Here is a 17,992-nt window from a genome sequence, read left to right on the forward strand (position 1 = left end):
TGTAAGTAGCAAATTAAGCTTCAAAGAAATGTATAGAGAAGTCATTTTCACCCTTCATCGCATCTCTTCTAATGTTGACATCTTGCATAACTATCATATAATATCAAAATCAGAAAATTGCTATTGCTACAATCCACAGAAAAGATGCTTTTTTTTATACATGGCAACAGACACCTCAGTGATGGAGATGGTTGTGGTTGGCACCGTGGTAGAAAGAATAATCCCATATAATCACACAGTGCTTTATACTTTTCAAAGCTCTTTTATCCCTTCCCATTACTACAGGGATTCTGTTAGTGAGTTTCTTGCTCAACCCAGGGTTGCTGATACTTCAATTTTACCTGGTAATTCAAAAGCCAAAAAGCTCATTATAAATGAGCTGCTCTCCATTTTCTCCTCGGACACTAACATCAAGTTACTCCATCAAAAGGTGACTCACTTCCCTTTGTACTGCACTTTATTTTGATTGAGAGGAATTTCTTCTCTTCAGAAGCAGAAGAGGCATGATCCTTTGCCTTTACACAGCTGTGATCTTTGCTTTGATCTGCCTTTCACACCCCTACACCTAGTCTTGTTTGCCTGTCCAGCGCCTCCTCATCCTCTAAGATTAAGTCTGGGTGTTACCTTCTCTCCAACACCATCCTCTTTGTACTGCCTCTCAAGCTGGTTAGGTACCTCTCCTCTACTAAATCAGCTTCTTCTTCATGTCTATAATAAGCCTATTTGTATTGTCTATTCTGTTGTCTAGATCTCCTAATAAATAGTGACTTCTTTGAAGGTAGGGATTAGATTGTTTGAACCTTTATTTCTATCCCCAGCACATTTTTAAAAAGGATTTCTGTAGTATTTCTATGTCAGTCCGGGAAGATGAAATGCTTTAGGAACAACTGAATGAAAGATCTGAGAATAAATGAATTCTAGCTTATCTCCTCTTGACGTCTCCTGTAGTTCTTGCCGATGTTGCACGTTTTGGAGATATAGAACAGGTAATGATGACAGAGCTGGGGTTCATATAATCTCGACAAGATAGACCAATGGAAAGAAGGTACCAAGACTGAACTTAATAGAGCTAAATATAAATGTTTCTCTTCCTGTTAAACATGGCAGTTTGAATACCTGCATATATTTCTGTTCCCTTCCAAAACTTCACCAAAGCAACACATAAGGAATTTAAACAGGTATAAATCTACAAGATACAAATGTACCTGTATCTGAAATCTTTGCTTATAGAAAACCATATGAACATCAAGAAGACAAAAATCATGACTGCAGAAGAAACACATGACTTTCACAGAGACTGTGAAGACATTGAAATCGTTAAAGATTTTGCTTACTTTGGTTCAGTCATCAGTTCAAATGGAGACTGCAGCCAATTAATCAAGAAAAGATTGAGACTCAAAAGGGCAGGAATGAAATAAAAGAAAATGACCAAGAGGAAAGATGTGTCATTGGAGACCAAGGTTAAGATCATCCACACCCTCGTACTCCCAACTACTCTGTGCAGATACAAAAGTTGGACAGTGAAGAAGGTTGATAGGGAAAAAAATTGGTTGTTTAAAATGTGGTGTTGGAGGAGAGCTCTGTGCATAGCCTGGACTGCCAGAAACATTAAACAAGTGTGTCCCAGGGCAAATTAAGCCTAAAACATTACTGAAGGTAAAAATGACAAAACTGAAACTGTCCTTGTTCAGGCACATCATGAGAAGGCAGGGTTCTTTGGAAAAGACAATAATGCTGGGAAAACTAGAAGGCAGCAGGAAGAGAGGAAAACCAAATGTGAGGTTGGTTGACTCCACAAAAGAAGCCATAGACATGAGTCTACAGAAGCTAAATAGGGCTGTTGAGGACAGGACATTGTTGACATCACTCATTCACAGGGTCTCCAGGTGTTAGAGCTGATTCAGTGGCACATAACACACATAAATCTATGAGATCAAAAAAAGAAATGTGACTTGACAACACATGTAGGAAAGATGAACAAATTGTGGAAGCTTGAAAAAAGATGGGTGTGTGGAAAATGACTTGGCATACCTGGAAAAGCATAAACCCAAGTACCTTCAGGGGTGTGAGAAAATAGAAAAAAATATATATTGGTCTCTGCCCCCAGTTTCTGGCATAGAATTCCTAAAACCCTTGTAATTTCTTATGTGATAATTCTTTGGGGCATCTCTCCTACTAATAATGGTCTTTGACCTCTGTTCCTGACACAGAGCTCCTGAAACTCGTGCAGTTTCCTGGGTGATAATTGTCATTTGTCCTAACGTGACTCTGGGTGGGCTCCTGGTTGGCTCCTGGATGACAGCTAGTCACCAGAACACCAAGCCATGAGCAGAAGCTTATTATTTTCAGCCCTGCCGTCCATTCCCTTGAGAAGGGAGAAGCGCTGCAAATGGGGTCAGTGATTGAGCATGCCTCTGTAACGAAGCCCCACACAAATACCGAGAGGTCGGGCTTCAGAGAGCTTCTGGGCTGGCAAACTATGGAGGTGCTGAGAGCCTGGCTCATCCAGAGAGGGCATGGAAATTCTGTGCCCCTTTCCACATACTTTGCCCTATTTATCTCTTTTATCTGGGTATTCGACTATATCCTTTATCATACCCTTTCTTAATAACTGACATAAGTAAAATGTTTCCCTGAGTTCTGTGAGCCACTCTAGCAAATTAATCAAACCTGGGGCGAGAGTTGTTGGAACCTCCAACCTAGAGCCAGTGGTTCAGAAGCACAGGGGACAACCTGGGCTTTCAACTGGCATCTGAATGGGGGGGGGGGCAGTCTTGTGGAATGGGGCTCTTAACTTGTGAAATTTGGCGCTGTCTCCAGGTAGACAGTGTCACATTTGAGTTTAATTCTCAGATACTCTGCTCATGTCAAGAATTGCTTGTTGATGTGAAACCTCCATACGTTTGGTGACCAGCAGTGTTGTGAATGCAGTGCTGTGTGACTGTGGTAGTAGTGTGACACAGAGGAAACACACAGAGTAGGGAAGAGCTGGGTTTTTCCCTACATGGGTGGGAGAGTGAGTTTTGTTATATGTGTGGGGTTTTTTGTTGTTGTTGTTGTTTACAGAGAGTATGAAGCCAATGAGAAGGACAGAATCCTGGAAGGATTTGGGTATTAAGGCCTTGCGTATCTGAAGGTGGGGATGGGTGGGAGGACTGAAAATGCTCAGATTCCCCTCGTACCTGCCAACCATGCCCACCCCAGCAAATGGACATTTCATCTTTGAAGAGATTAAACCAGAGAATCTCTGGGTTTGAGGAATCAGACATAGATCAGAGTAGGGCTAAGACATTACACGGAGAACAGGGGTATTAGGGAAAATATTTAGTAAATGATGAGGAATTTCTCCCCACCCCTCCCCCAGGCCTCTTCCTCCTCTTGACTTCCAGAACTCAGCAGGTGTGGGCTTTTAACCTGCGAGGGGTGGAGAGTAGGGATTCTAGGGAAACTGAAATGGCCTAAGCATAGAGATTTCCAAGTCTTGATATCTGGGTATCTCCCCATCCCCAGCTGATGACTAGATAGTGATGACCACTAGTCCACAATCCCTGCCACACACACACAGCATTTTTGTGCCTCATTCTTAATTTGGATTTACAAACAAGGATTGGCAGGCATTTCAGGGCATCCTTAAGATAAACAATCAAAAACAACACAGAATCCAAAAATAATGCAGGGAGGAGAGAAAAACTTGACAATACCTATAATTAGTATACTTAAGCCCCAGTCAGCTAGCTCAGTTGGTTGGAGAGTTGTCCCATGCACCAGAGGGTTGTGGGTTCAATTCCCTGTTGGGACACATACAAGAGGCAACCGATCGATGTTTTTCTCACCTCTCTCTCTCTCTCTCTCTCTCTCTCTCTCTCCGCTCTCCTCTCTCAAATCAATAAACATCCTTGGATGAGGATATATATATATATAAAGATGATGAGATATTCATGTATTAAGAACAGGAAGCCGTTGAAGAAGAACCTTGGGAGAAGAGCTTTTGGACATTTAAATGTGTTAGGTCACATCTGGGGTACCATGTTCAGTGCGAGGGAGACCGCACTGCAAGAAGGGCATTGAGAAAGTAGAGAGGCCCTGAGGAAGTCAGACCCTGATTGATCCGTTCACACATGTACATGGCATACATCTCATGTGCCTTCATGAGCCAGCCAGACACTCACAGTTCTGGGAATGAAGGAGCCAGAAATGAGTAAAAGGGGGCTGAGCCATCAAGAGCTGGAGTAGGATAGAAGCAAATAATACAAAACTAAAATGCACTGATGAGAGGTGTGAGAGAGGAAAGCAGAGACTAGTGGAAGGATCAAAAAACTGCCCTAAAGGGAAGCTGAAGGGTGTGAGAGGGAGGATGTATTGTATCTAAAGACAAGAAGACAAGGGAAAATGAGAACTTTCCTTCTTTTCTCCTTGCCTTCCTCTCTCTCCCTCCCTTACCTTCCCCTCCCCTTCCTTTTTTTTTTTCTTTCAATACCTGAAGGGTTATATAGGAAAGCGGACTTGTTCTATATAGCTTTAAGAGATAAGGCTGAAAAAACAAAATAACCTCTCAAAATAGGAAAGAAACTAATCAATGTGGACAATGGTTATGAAACCCCTGTTCAAAATTGGCTCTCTGCGTGACAGGTGTTCTTTTCACACCCTCGTGTGTCCTAATGAATCCAGAACGGGCCGACTAGAGACCCGCTGCTCTGCTGGAGTTCTCTGTGGGACAGAGCGAGCTTGGGGACTTTTTGTGGATCTGTTAATTCATTCTAAAATAGGGCAGATATAACTAGGTTGTATTAAAAATGAGTTTCTTGGATTGATCTATAGAAACCAGCTCTGCTTGAGTTTAAATAAAGAGGAAAATTGTGGGAGTGCGTTGATTTTTAGCTCTTGAATTAGAAGCACAAACACCATCCTGAAGCCAGTCCCACAGATATGTTCTCTGCCCCAACTCAAGGAGATGGAGAATAGATTTGCCAGCAAGTACTAACTGAAAGAACTTAACATGCGACTGTGTTAAAACAACCCCCAGAATCGGGCTCCAGTCATCCCACATCTTCCAAATTCTGAGGCTTTCGTTGTACAAGCCGCAAATAATTGACACCAGGCTCTGCGTCAGCTTTCTGGTCCTCACCCTCACAGGTCCGATCAGAGTCTAATTACAAGAGCTACTCCTACATGTCCAGAGGCCACATGCTTGGAATTCCTTCCTAAATTATTAATCAGGAGGAAAGATCGGTTTGCCCAATTCAGTTCTTCAGGGATCCATTTTCCTGTAGCGCGTTTTTATTTATTTGTGCATAAAAGCTGATTTGAATGGTTGCTTACTTGTATCATTTCCTGATTTTCCTTGGGCCTAGAGAAGAGAATGATTGGAGGAGTATGTTTTCACCCTATCTAACTGCAGTTGTAGCACAGCCTTCATCTGCCACCAGGAAAGCATCTGGTTTATGAATCGCTTCAGTTGTTAAAGATTTATTTCCTCACACTCCCAGTTGCTGGAATCAACAAAGTCTGGCGCAAGAGCATTGGGCTATAATGATGTCCCCTCAGTTTCAATGTGTCCCAACACAGACTCTTTGTCATTTTCTTTGTTCCCCTCAATGCAACTCCTTTTCTGTTCTGTCAGTTGCCCAAGCCGGAAACCTGAGGGAACCCTGGACACTTCCACTCTCTCTGTCATATGCCACATTGAATTAGTCACAAAGCTCCTATTTATACCCCCAAAACGTCTGTCCCCTCTTCTGCATCCCCAGTGTCCTCACCATCTCCCACCTAGACCATTGAATGATATCCCTAAATGACCTTCAGGTTTTTTATCTTTCTACTGTCACTGTCCAGTCTCTTTATCAAAATGCTGCTGGCTGAGAGACAAATACAGTGTATCCCTTAAAAGCTACTCGGTGGTTCCATATTATCTTTGTTTTAGAGTTCAAATTTCTCAGCCAGTGATACTGTGCAGAAGACAGTATAGGGTTACAGTTTGCCCTTACTTACATGACAATTCCAATTTCATGTACACCCAGGGAGCTCTTCACTTCCTCACAGATCTTTTTGCCAAAAATCAGGGGACCAGTTTTATAGAAAAAAAGAAATAAGCAAAAGATTTTTTTTCCCTGGGCCATGGAAATAGCTAAACTGAGCATGAAATTGTTACCATAAATTCTAAAGAAGTTCTGTTCAGCTTCTTTCTGTATGTTTGGCAGCTGTGGGTAACTTCTTGTTATGTGATTTTTCTGGTTGCATACCATAAAACATTTGCAATATTAAGACGATAAATAGAAACACATATAGCATCTAAGGAGTAAACAATAATCTTAATTTGGAGAAGAATTTAGCTGGGTGATTTTAGGATTCAGAAACAGAAAATTATGATAAGGAAGGACTGAAGAATAAGTTATTCTCTCCATTCACATCACAGGTAATTCTTTCTTTTACTTCAGTTGTAAAGTAAAATTTGTTTTAGTTGAGCCAGGGAGGAATAGAACATCCTAATCAAAATCTCGACACTTTCAAAATAGCTTGATCACTTTTTTTTTTTATCAGGATGAGGGAGGAACCGTTACATCAGCAGCTCCATTCCCCATCAATTGCCAAACATTTCTCAAGCACCTACTATGTGCCTCCAAAATAATAAGATAATGACATAGGGTTACATATGTGGAGTGCCACAAAGGAGAAATATCCGTTGCATTTGATGGAGGGAGCTGGCCTAGCTCAGGGAGCTGTGTGAGGAAATGCCGTTGGAGACAAGATGGGAAGGATGAGAAGCCAGATGGAGACTAATGGGAAAGGTGTTCCAGGGAGAGGGATTGGCATGGATGACGTGTTACAACTGGGAGAGAATGGACTGAGAAAATGTCAAAAGCTAAAATCTGAGGAACCCCAAAGAGAAGGGAGATGAGCTGGGGAGGGAAGCAGGGGCCTTTGGCCTTTATCGAGAATTGTCGACAGTATTCAAACTAGAGGCTAGAGCTAGTTCTGGAATTGCCATTGCTGTGGAAAGCAATGTGTATGTTAGAGCAGTAAAGGAAAGTCCTCGGGTGCAGGAACCACATTTTAATCGTTTTAGCGCTGGCGTGTAGCACGGAGCCTTACCATGGCTGATGCTCAAAAATATTTGCTGATTGAACCGATGCATTTACAATGAGGAAATCGGGGCTCAGAGTGACACACCTGCCCCCCCCCGGGGTGGGGTGAGCCAGGAGGAGCCAGGACCATCACTCCCAGCCCACTCGACTGCTTGGAGCACTGACTAGTGTTGTCAGTTTTTTCATTTTATCAAATTGGGATGCATAATTTTTTTAAATAATGTAAACATTTTTTATTATGAACATTTTCAAACATATACAAAAATAGAGAGGCTTGTACAACGAATGCTCATGTATTTATCCCTGAAATTCAATAGTAATTAAGAGTTTCCCAATTTACACCATACGTCACATAAAATGTTTTCTTTGCTGATGCATTTTAAAACAAATCCCAGCATGATCTCTGTTCATTCCTGTAATATTCAGAAACTCTTAAGAAGAAAGGCAGAATATTTTCTTATATTACCACAATGCTCGTATCACACCCGACAGAATTAAAAATAATTTTTGTTATTATCTAATATGCAGTCTGTAACGACTTAAAATTTTCTTTTTCGTAATCGGGATCCAAGCAACGACTATACATTGCATTTTTTGGTTATGCCTCTGAAGTATAAAAAGGACGTTTAACAACAAAAAAGTAAGAAAGACGTACTTCTAAGGACAAAAGCAGCCCGCAGTCTGTTACGGGAGTTCGGTTTATGAAATGCTCCCACCCTGAGCCTTCGTGTTCTCTGTGCCCTGCTGCCTGCAGCTGCCACTGGGATCTCTGCACAGAACTGTCGCAGAGTCAGGGGTACCAGAGTCAGAGCTGTTTGCTCTCTCTCCGGAGCATCCCCTCCTCCCCACAACCCTGGTAAATGCTCATTCTGTGCTCACTGGACAGAGGGCTGCGATGCGCACCTGCCAGTCAGCCCGGAGTCTCGAGAACCTGCTCCAGTGGGAACCTGCCTGAACCATGCTTCCAGTTGACATCAAGTCTTAAACCCTGAATCCCACTAATGATATATTGAGAAGCTTTCATTTGGGGAGCACATTGGAGAGACTGAACAAAGCCTTTTCATTTTGATATTTTTAACCCACCTAATAGACTTTACTATAGATAGGAATCTATAGTTGTATTAGAAATTGGTTATTCAATGGTTGCTTAGGGTGAGCAAGCCAGTCTGAGACAGCCATGGTCCTGTCCATGTCAGAAGCGAAAGAGAGAACAGCACAGTCATTTGTAGAGGGAAGTGTAGAATCAATGTAGGGGGGAAGCACTGGACGAGGTTAGAACTAGGGGACTTGAATTTGAGTTCCAGCTCTGCTGTGTGAACTTGGGCAAATTATCTAGCCTCTCTGATTCTATTTTCTCTTTGTTTTCTTTCCATTATGCTTCTATTTAGCTAGGAATAGTGGGCTATCCTCCCAATAATACGTATATGTACTTCTCAGGATGCTATCAAAGGATAAATCTGATAGGAATGTTGTAGTAGCAAGGCAGATATTTGTATCCCTTACATCACACCAAAGAGGCTGCCAACCTGCCTACCTCTAGGGCCAGACTGCTGTATTTCCTTTCTCTGCCCTGGTCTATCATTAGGCAAGAATATTACCCTTTTCATTGGGCAAGATCTAATCGATTATTATTGCAGAAGAATACAAGAAGCTTGAACATTATTTTAGCATCTAGTTCCACGATTTTAATACAGATAAAGGAACAGGACAAATCCAATGAAGATTTAATATTCGTATTTGCTGAAGAAAACTTTCTTCTCCGGTTGGATGTAGTCTTAAGCACTATGCCTTAAAATTAGAAGGCACGGCTCCTTGATTCTTCTTCTGATGCACCATTATCTACAAATCACACCAATTAAGCTACGGCCTGTGCATCACAGCTCTGAGCCTTTATTTTCATTGGCAAAATAGAAATCAAATTCTACAGCTTTTGAGACAAATTTTAAATACTGAGAAAATAGTCTTCTAGGCAGATTGAGGTTGCAAAAAAGTCTATATTGATATGAATTGTTTTTATCATCGCTTTATTTTTGTACTGGACTATTCCATTTCTGAAATATTTTTATATCTGCTTCTTCATTGGTTCCTCACAGCAAACTTGTACTGTAAGTAAGGTATTAATATGATTCCCATTTTATAAATGAGGATTATAAAGTTTAAGAGATTCAGTCATTGTTCTTTTCCATTCATTGAGCACCTAGTCTTTTACTGACATTGAACTATGCCATTTACAAATGCTATTGCATTTAATTTTCAAACAATCTGATGAGGTGGGTGTTATTTTTCTATTGTACACTTGAGAAAACTAAGTCTTCTCTGGGTTGAATAGCTTGCACAAAATCTACACCAGGCATTAATAGTGACCTTAAGGTTCAAAGCTGGGTCATATTTATTTCAGAGCCTTAAAAAATAACATTATACTAAGTTACCTCCAATTGCCTGAAGACACAGGCTTTGTCAAATTCAAAAAGTGTCTGTGCAATAATACTGGTAATCAAAGAAAATCTGCCTTTATGAATCTATAAAACAAAACTTGCATGAAGCCAAATTGAAATTTGATGTATCTAATTTTCAGAGTTATACTCACATAGTATGAAATAGCTGGATGGGGATTAAGACTGTTGTTTGTCTATAAAACTTACTTCATTTCACACAGTAAATAATTCCTGGGTGTTTGGCTGAACTTCTTTAAAGGGTCTCCAACCAAACATCTCAGGAAAGTGTTCTAGTCAAAACAAATTATTCTAATTCTACTGAGAGAGAGGGAAAGAAACAACATACCTTAACTCAATGTGTTATTAAAAATGATTCTAAAAGGTTTGATCCACTTCATAGAAGACTTGGTAAAATAAAGGATCTGTTTTCTTCCCTGACATCTTTATTTAGCTCACACAATTCAGCAAACATTTGTATTAGCATTTATTAACTGATAACTACGTGTCATACTGTTCCAGGTGTTGAAACAGAAGAAAATATGGCAGTGTCTTGCCCTCATGGTGCCCATAACTGAGTTCTTAATGCTCAGTACTAGAAATGTACAAGAGATTGGTGTATACATTCTCTTCCTGTGTAGAATTCAGGAAAGATAGCAGACTTACCCTATTGTCTGATTCCTGGTTAAAGGTTAATTCTAGTGCACATAGTTTTTAATATGTTTATCTCTCTACCTTTTGGTCTCCATCTCTGTGACACACACATACACAACCAATAGTTTGGATCAGAAGTAAGCTAAACAGCATCTGTAAATTTTTAGCAGTGGAAAATCCCATGTCCCCATTTTAATATAGAAGCAGGTTGGCAACCTGAGAGAAGAGCTAAGTTAGGGGTTAACCTGCTAGTAAAATCCCTGGGCAAGTAACCAGCTTGGAGATATCCACCAAAAATCCTTCCAGTGGCCAGAGGTCAGCTCTCTTGAAGGCCAGTGGGCATTCCAATGTATACATGGGAGGGAAGCTAGACTTCTAAAGCCATCTATGAAAATAGTACTCTTACAGGCGTGATGGCTTGAAAAGCAGCCAGAGTGGAAAAGCTTTAAGGTATGTCTATGACACCTCTTCTGTGCCTATCTGGTTCAGAAATCACAGGGCAACAAGAAAAGAAGAGGTAGGGAAATGGGAACCATTGATTATTTTTTGAGATCCACGCAAATAGATTTATTTTTATGTCTTCATACAAAATAATTTTAGCAAATATGTTGCTCCTTGGACTTGAAATATAACCAGTAATCTATGCCTGATCATTTTATGTGTGACTATTTAGTTAAGATTCTAGGTGAGAAAGAGCCATAATATACTTGTTTGGGATTTTCTAGTTTGAAGCACTTTTATTTATTACATCTTCCTCCTTCTACACCCATACACTTCAGCTTGTGAAATAAGAATGAGCCTTGTGTCCACCCTCCTTAAAAAAAAAAAGTGCTAATTATTAATAATTGATGGTACTTTAAAAAATCAATGCTTCTTACAATAATGAAAGTGAAGTACACTGTGTTTTAGATATTCAGAACAACATTGTATAGGGGTGGAGATGATTCCACATTTTACAAGGAAGAAACAGTATCTCTGAGAGGGTGAGGGATGTTACCAGCATCATGCAGAGCCACGATTTACATCCAACAACTCTGATTCCAGGGCACAGCTTTGAACCCTTATTACTCTTCTCATTCTACTAGTAACCATGTAATTTTTCACAGAGATGTAACCTGCCTCAGTTTCTCCTTTGTGACATGGATAATAAACCCTGAAAAAAAATATTGCTGATTAAATGAAAGAAGGATGTTTCCCCCCAAAGAAATGGAAGCATTTACAATTGCTCACCAGCATCTCATTCCTGGACCAGTGATCAGATGCTATGCCAAGAACATGCACACCATTTCTTCTGCATCCTTCCCATGCACCCTGGTGACAAGGACAGCCACGTCCAAGTATATAACAACACAACCCCAGGAGCCTACAAACCATTGACATTTGCACTTGCCCTTTTGGAAGGTGCCCCAAAGCTTGAATTTCCTTAGTTTTTAAACTTCCCAAAAGCTTCTACAGTGGGTTTGTCTATAAAAAGCAGCACTCCTCCATTGTGCAGCAGGTGGTCTCTTCAAATGACTTCCCCTGCAGTGTGGAAATGGGTAACTCAGCCTTTGCCGCTTGGATGTGCGGAACCCCGCCTACAGCCCTGTGATTTCACCAGTTCTCCCTACAGAGAGTGCCCGTGATGAGCAAACAGGAATAGGATGCTGCTGCCCTCATTAACGCCACTAAGGATTGCATGTGCATTGGCCCTGACAGGAGTCATCATGGTAATAACGGCAGTAACTATATTACTTGCACAAAAGTCTTCATGTCAAATCTCACAGGGATTCGCAAAACCAGCTTCTGAGTAGAATCTTAAATTTGCAGATGAGCAAACTGAGGCTCAGTAACTTCCCAAGGTCTGTTTTGTTGTTGTTGTTTATTTTTACCAGTGACAGGATTAAGATGTGAAATTGGCCTCCTAGCTTAGAGTTCCTTTTCCTACTCCCTCTGCTCACTGCTTCCTCTGGTAACTGACAACCCAGTCAGCTGGCTGAGGTCCTAACTGTGGAGAGATATGCTACCCATCAGCTCACTTGGGAGAGGACATGCCTATAGTTTCATGCTTTAGTCTAACCACTGACCTCACTGTTTCCTTCTCTCAGACACAAGGGTAGCCATCTGAACTTTGAAGATGTAAGCAGTTGGGCAGCTTTACTCAATGAAGATTAATCCTACTGCATTGAACAATCCCAGCCCCCTCACAGGCGGCAATGCTTCCTCTCCATTGTGAATGATGAGGTGGATTTGCATTCTGGGTCTCCCCCATCACCCTTGACAAATTGCAATGGAAGCAAGAATACGGTAGAGCCCTGTCTCGTGTGTAGTGCACGGTGTTATACTTTGTCTTTGCTTCATTGGTAGCTCAAAGCCTTGAGATGATACTGATGGGTGAAGTCACTGATATTCCTGAAAGTGGCAGCAGCTTTGGAATGAGACATCATTCTCCTGACCTTTAATCACTGTAGATTTGTGAGAGGACCGAAGAGGTCACTTAGTGATTGCTCTGCAGTGAGTAGTTCTACCCTGGTGCCGAGTGTACGAGAGCATGGCCATCTGCGGCTCATTCCTCTTTGACCTGGTAGAGACATCAAATGATAATAGGCAGAGTGAGGCTGTACCGGGGGCTCTAGGAGCGGACACAGGTTTCTTTGACTTGACTTTGCAAGCAATAACCCTTTTAGATCCATCAGCTCTCTCCTGTAATTTTTCCAGCATATCTTAAAGTAGGTACAATAATTATTTGTTTTACTTATGCGAAACTTGAGCCCAGAAATATTAATAACTTTCACAATGATGCACAGATAATAAGTGGCAGAGCCAGGCTGACCCAATCGGCATAACTCAAACCTTGTACCCTCTCTACTCTTATCAGCCATTATCCAAGTGAAAACAGATGGCACAATCCTAATATCAATGTGTGTAGTCAGTAACAACTGGATGTAGATATTCAAGAGTGTGGACATTTTTACAAGTTGGCTTACCACACATACAGGGGAGAAGCATGAGCTTGAAGCTCCTAAAACATGAGCCTAGAAGTTGGTGTTTAGTAGTGTGTGTCTTGTTATTAAAAAAACAAAACCAAGAAAAAAACAATAGATAACTTGTCATTTTAGCAGCATTTCCCAGGCACCTATTTCATGCAAAAGCAAGACAGCATATGTGCTGCTGCTTGAATGCAGTTCCCTGCCTCAGCATTATCAGCTTAATTTCCTGATCAGTGTCGTCTCCCTGAAGCACCTCCTTCAGGAGGGTGTGCCTTATTCAAACAATGTGCCGAGCACCTGGGACAGTCTTGTGTGCAGGGAAGGAAGAATGATAGACTGTGAGGTCTGGGGAAAGAAATGAGTGAGACAGCCTCACTCTTTAGGGAGTTTATGGTGCACTAGAACCCAGCACACATGTGATTAATACAGCAGATGAGGGGAAGGAGGGCAAAGGTGTCAAGAGGGAAGGGTGGAGAATTGAGGAGGCCTTAGGTTCTAAAGGAGAATTATGGTGTCATAACAGGTATTATGATGTAAAAGAATCCAATTAAACTCATAGAAATCCAGGGTTGAATGCCAGCTTCGTGTCCAATGAGCTCGATTACCTAGAAGCTCTGTGACTTGGGTGAAGTTAGTTAAGGTCTCTGAACCTGTGTCCTTATCTCTAAAATAACATACCTACAGGGTTTTGTTGGGAGAAATCACATAATATTTTTTAAAAAAAGCAGATACTGACCCAGTGGACAATAAATAAATAAATAAATAAATAAATAAATAAATAAATAAAGTACGTAGCACAGATTCTAGCTCACTACAGGTGCTCAGTAAACATCACTTCCCATTTAGATGATATAAAGATCACTTGCCTGTTCTCCTGAGTGTTGGCAATTTGACTGAAAAGTGTTTTAAAGGGAAGAGCATTTGGGGAAAGGAGAGAGGATTAAGGCTAAATGGACATGGTTGTGTTAGATTCTGTTTTAACTTGTTTAAAAATATTTTCAGCACTATTACAAAACATAAAGAAGACATATTATACAACTTATACATCTGCTTTATTGGTTCTCTCTAGAACATTTCTCACTGTCAACTTGATTTTATCTCTGGAAAGCTAGCGACAGCCACTCTGCTCTCTCTGTCTCTCTGTCTCTTACTGTCTTACACAAACACACACTTCTACAGGCTCACAAACACACAACATTTCTATTTGTAAACTCAAATCTTATGGTTTTCGCTCTGAAGAAATTACTTGTGCTTAAGTTTTATTTTTCAAAAAGGATCAAAGAGACAGGTGAGTATTTTTGAATACAGCATTTTCAAAGTGGAAAAGTTGAGAGTAGGATATAGTTAAGACAAATGCAACATGATACAGTACAATACAATACAATACTTCCCCTTCCTTAGTGGGGAATTAAGCACTGTCGACTGTAAAACGAGCATTTCAAAAGCATGGCAGGAAAAATGTTGGAGATCCAATGAGCCATCAGGAAGGAGACCACCGTTTACTATTAAAGCAAGTATCCTGTAGTGATATATAAAATGTGGCAGCTGGAAGAGCCTTATGAAGTGCGGGTTGTATACAGATTAAGTATCAGAGAAGGGTTACCAATGTAGGGCACAGCTGAGATGGAGAGAGCAGAGACTGCTCAGCAAACAATAAAAATAACAACAGGATTTGGGAGCACAGTGATTAGACAGGAATAAAGTCCTGAAGTTAGAATATTTAGCCTTGGGGGAAAAAAAGTCCCAGAGGAGGAGCATGTTATCTTTTCTCATTAAAAAACCTTAATGTTAAAAGCAGACAATTTCGGTACCTACAAGGCATCTTATAACTGAATTCACTTAATGGTTCTGCTCCCTTCCACATTCATTATTTATCCACTCATTTAGAAAATGTTTATCGAGCACCTATTATTGAATGCCTCCTGCATACCAGACACTATGTTAGGAACAGGGAATTCCAAGGAAAATGAGACATGACTTCTGCCCTTAGCTCAGCCCAACTGGGCTGATGTGCAACTGCACAAATAACGGCAAATTAGGTGTGATAAGTAGCAAAGTGGTCAAATGGGACAGGAGACTGGCACTGAATTAGATGCTTAAGAGGGACAGCTGGAGGTGGCATTTCAGGTTTTTATCATGGTAGTGAAGTCATCAAAGTTGTAAAGGTGGGAGTCCTGGGAACAGATGGAAGATTCAGTGGCTCGGGGGAGGGGATGACATGTAGTATTTATCAAGCTGCAGTGTGGAGCATGGATCAGAAGAAGCTAAGAGTTCTGCTCTGTATCACAGGCCAGATTATCTTCTCTGAGGAAGACAAATATCACATGATCTCACTTATAAATGGAACCCAGTGAACATAATAAACTGATGAATAAAATAGGTCCAGGAGCATGGAAGCGTGGAACAGATTGACAGATCTCAGGAGAGAGGCAGGAGAGAAATTAACCAAATAACATATATATGGTGAAGGCCTAGGGTGGGGCAGGGGATGGGAGGAGAGGAATAAAGGGGAGAAAATTGGGAGACATCTGTAATATTGTCAACAATTTAAAACATGCTAATGGGGGCTGTTTGATGTTGTGCAAAGCTTGCACTATGGTGCTCTACTAACTTGCCAAAAATGTGTACCCTGAGACCCATGTTTACAACAGCAGAAATGTCTACCTATAGGGGAATTGTTAAATAAATTACTGTCTAAACTATAGAATTAAAAGTAGTAAGAAATATGGTATTTATATATTTGGTTGGAGGTAGGGAAAGATTCTAGTTGGTATCGCACATGTATGGGAGTTTGTGTGTGTGTGTGTTCAGATGGTGAGAGAAATATCTGTGGAAGTCCAGCACAGCGTGTATGTACCTCTAGGAAGAGTAGCAGGGAACAACAGCAGTGAGAGGGAAGAGAAGTTGAGGAAAGGGAGAAGAGACAAGAGAACCTCTCAATTTTATTCTTTGTTTTTCTATGTAGTTCAAATTTTACAACATCCATGGACTTTGTTTTTGTAACTTAAATAAGACAAAATAATGCCCATGAAGCACTAAGCACAGCCCCTGCTATGTGGCCAGCAACATGGACTCTTTCTGATGGCAAGAAAATATGACTTGCACACAATGATTTAAATCTGTACATAGCCCTGGCCGATTTTTCTCAGTGGTTAGAACGTTGGCCTGTGGTCCAGAGAGACCCGGGTTCGGTTCCTGCTAAGGGTATGTGCCTTGGTTGCAGTTTGTACCCGGCCCTGGTTGGGTTGTGCGGGTGGCAGCCACTCGATGTGTCCCTTTCATGTCGATGTTTCTCTCTCTCTTCCTCTCTCTCCCTCCCACTCTATCTGAACAAAAAATGGAGAAATGTCCTCGGGTGAGGATAAAAAATAAATAAATAAATAAATAAATAAATAAATAAATAAATAAATCTGTACACAGTGTCGTATTGATGGTTATAAATGTTTTCTCTGCTGAAATAGAATGAAGTAAATATCTTAAATTATGGCCGATAGATGTTAGTTTAAATATGTATGTTCTGCTTAATCATTTAGGATTTAATTATTTAAAGCTCAGTTTGAAACAGGAAGCTTCACAAATCTAGATAACAGCAGACTTAAGCACTAAAAATTTCCTATCAACCATTATGGTTTTATCTTTAGAGTACTAAAGTTTAAAAATACTCTACATTTAGAGGTCATTGTTGCCTATCATTGAAAACCAAGGTCAAGTCTTTTCTTTTATTAAATCCCATCCTATAATAACCAGTAGATAGATATTTAGTAAATTGAGTTTTAATTTAATTTTGTGGCACTTTTTATTTATAATGAATTTAAAATACACTGTAAGTAGATCATCTTTTATTACAGTCATTTAGTCATTCTTGTTTTTATGTAAAGTTACAAATAAATTGAAAATCAAATTGTTTTTTTGAAATGTACTGAAAACCTCTGTTAAAGTTCTTCAGATGAGTTTCTTTGTAATTAAAAGAATCATTTATTATTTGCATTTATCTTGAAGGTAAATTTAGCCTTTCAGCTGCTGGATTTTTCTAAAGCAAGACAGCATTGTGTCAGAGATGATAGCACAAGTTGTGATCAAGAATATCAAAACTTCAGAAGCTATTTTTTTTTCTATGCTGATTATGTTCAAATGTATCTTAAAACCTTTGTTCTTTATTTTTATTGAATTGACATCTGGCAAAAAATATTCTATTTTTTTCTTTCATTGTATTTTTATTTTTTAATTGAATTTATTACAGTGACATTGGTTAATGAAATTATACAGGTTTAAGAAGACTTGACTTGAGGTGATAAACACAATACAATATAGAGATGATGTACTGTAGAATTGTATACCTGAAAAATATTTTTCCTACAAAGAAATAATATGATAAAATACCTGCTTTCTTAATTTTTTAGACCCATATATTTTTTCAGATTTAAATGTTTCTAAAATATATTTAATATGAGAGTGTTCTCTACCCCCATTTCTAACCCCATTGTCTTGAGAAGCTGATTTAAATATATTGTGTGTCTTAGAATTGATGAACTTTGGCATGTGGACTTTTTATATTAAAGTCATAGTGCCAAACTGAGGTATGTTCCCAAGTGATCGACTTCTAGCAGCACCCCCGCAGAAAAAAACTTAGCGAAATTGAATGATGTTTTTTACCTGATTCTCTGGTCCATCCAGCTGAGGGTCACTGGAGTCTCACTGAAACATTAGTTTCATAACATTATGGAGTTTCTAACTCCATAACATTAGTAATTCCACGGACTATTTTATTTTTATTTTTTTGCCTTCTCTTTTCTAAATTAAGCTTTTTATTTTGAGATTATTATAGATTCACATGCAATTGTAAGACATATTTAGG

General features: G+C 39.9%; 1 protein-coding gene across 7 annotated transcripts in view; it reads left to right on the plus strand.

The window, feature by feature from the left end:
• Nucleotides 1–17,992, plus strand: part of DLG2 (discs large MAGUK scaffold protein 2) — a 1,351,614-nt gene that overhangs the window by 1,162,909 nt on the left and 170,713 nt on the right. The gene's annotated exons all lie outside the window — the stretch shown is intronic.

The sequence above is a fragment of the Molossus molossus genome, unplaced genomic scaffold (assembly GCF_014108415.1).
Source record: "Molossus molossus isolate mMolMol1 unplaced genomic scaffold, mMolMol1.p scaffold_m16_p_13, whole genome shotgun sequence".
Lineage (NCBI taxonomy): Eukaryota > Metazoa > Chordata > Mammalia > Chiroptera > Molossidae > Molossus > Molossus molossus.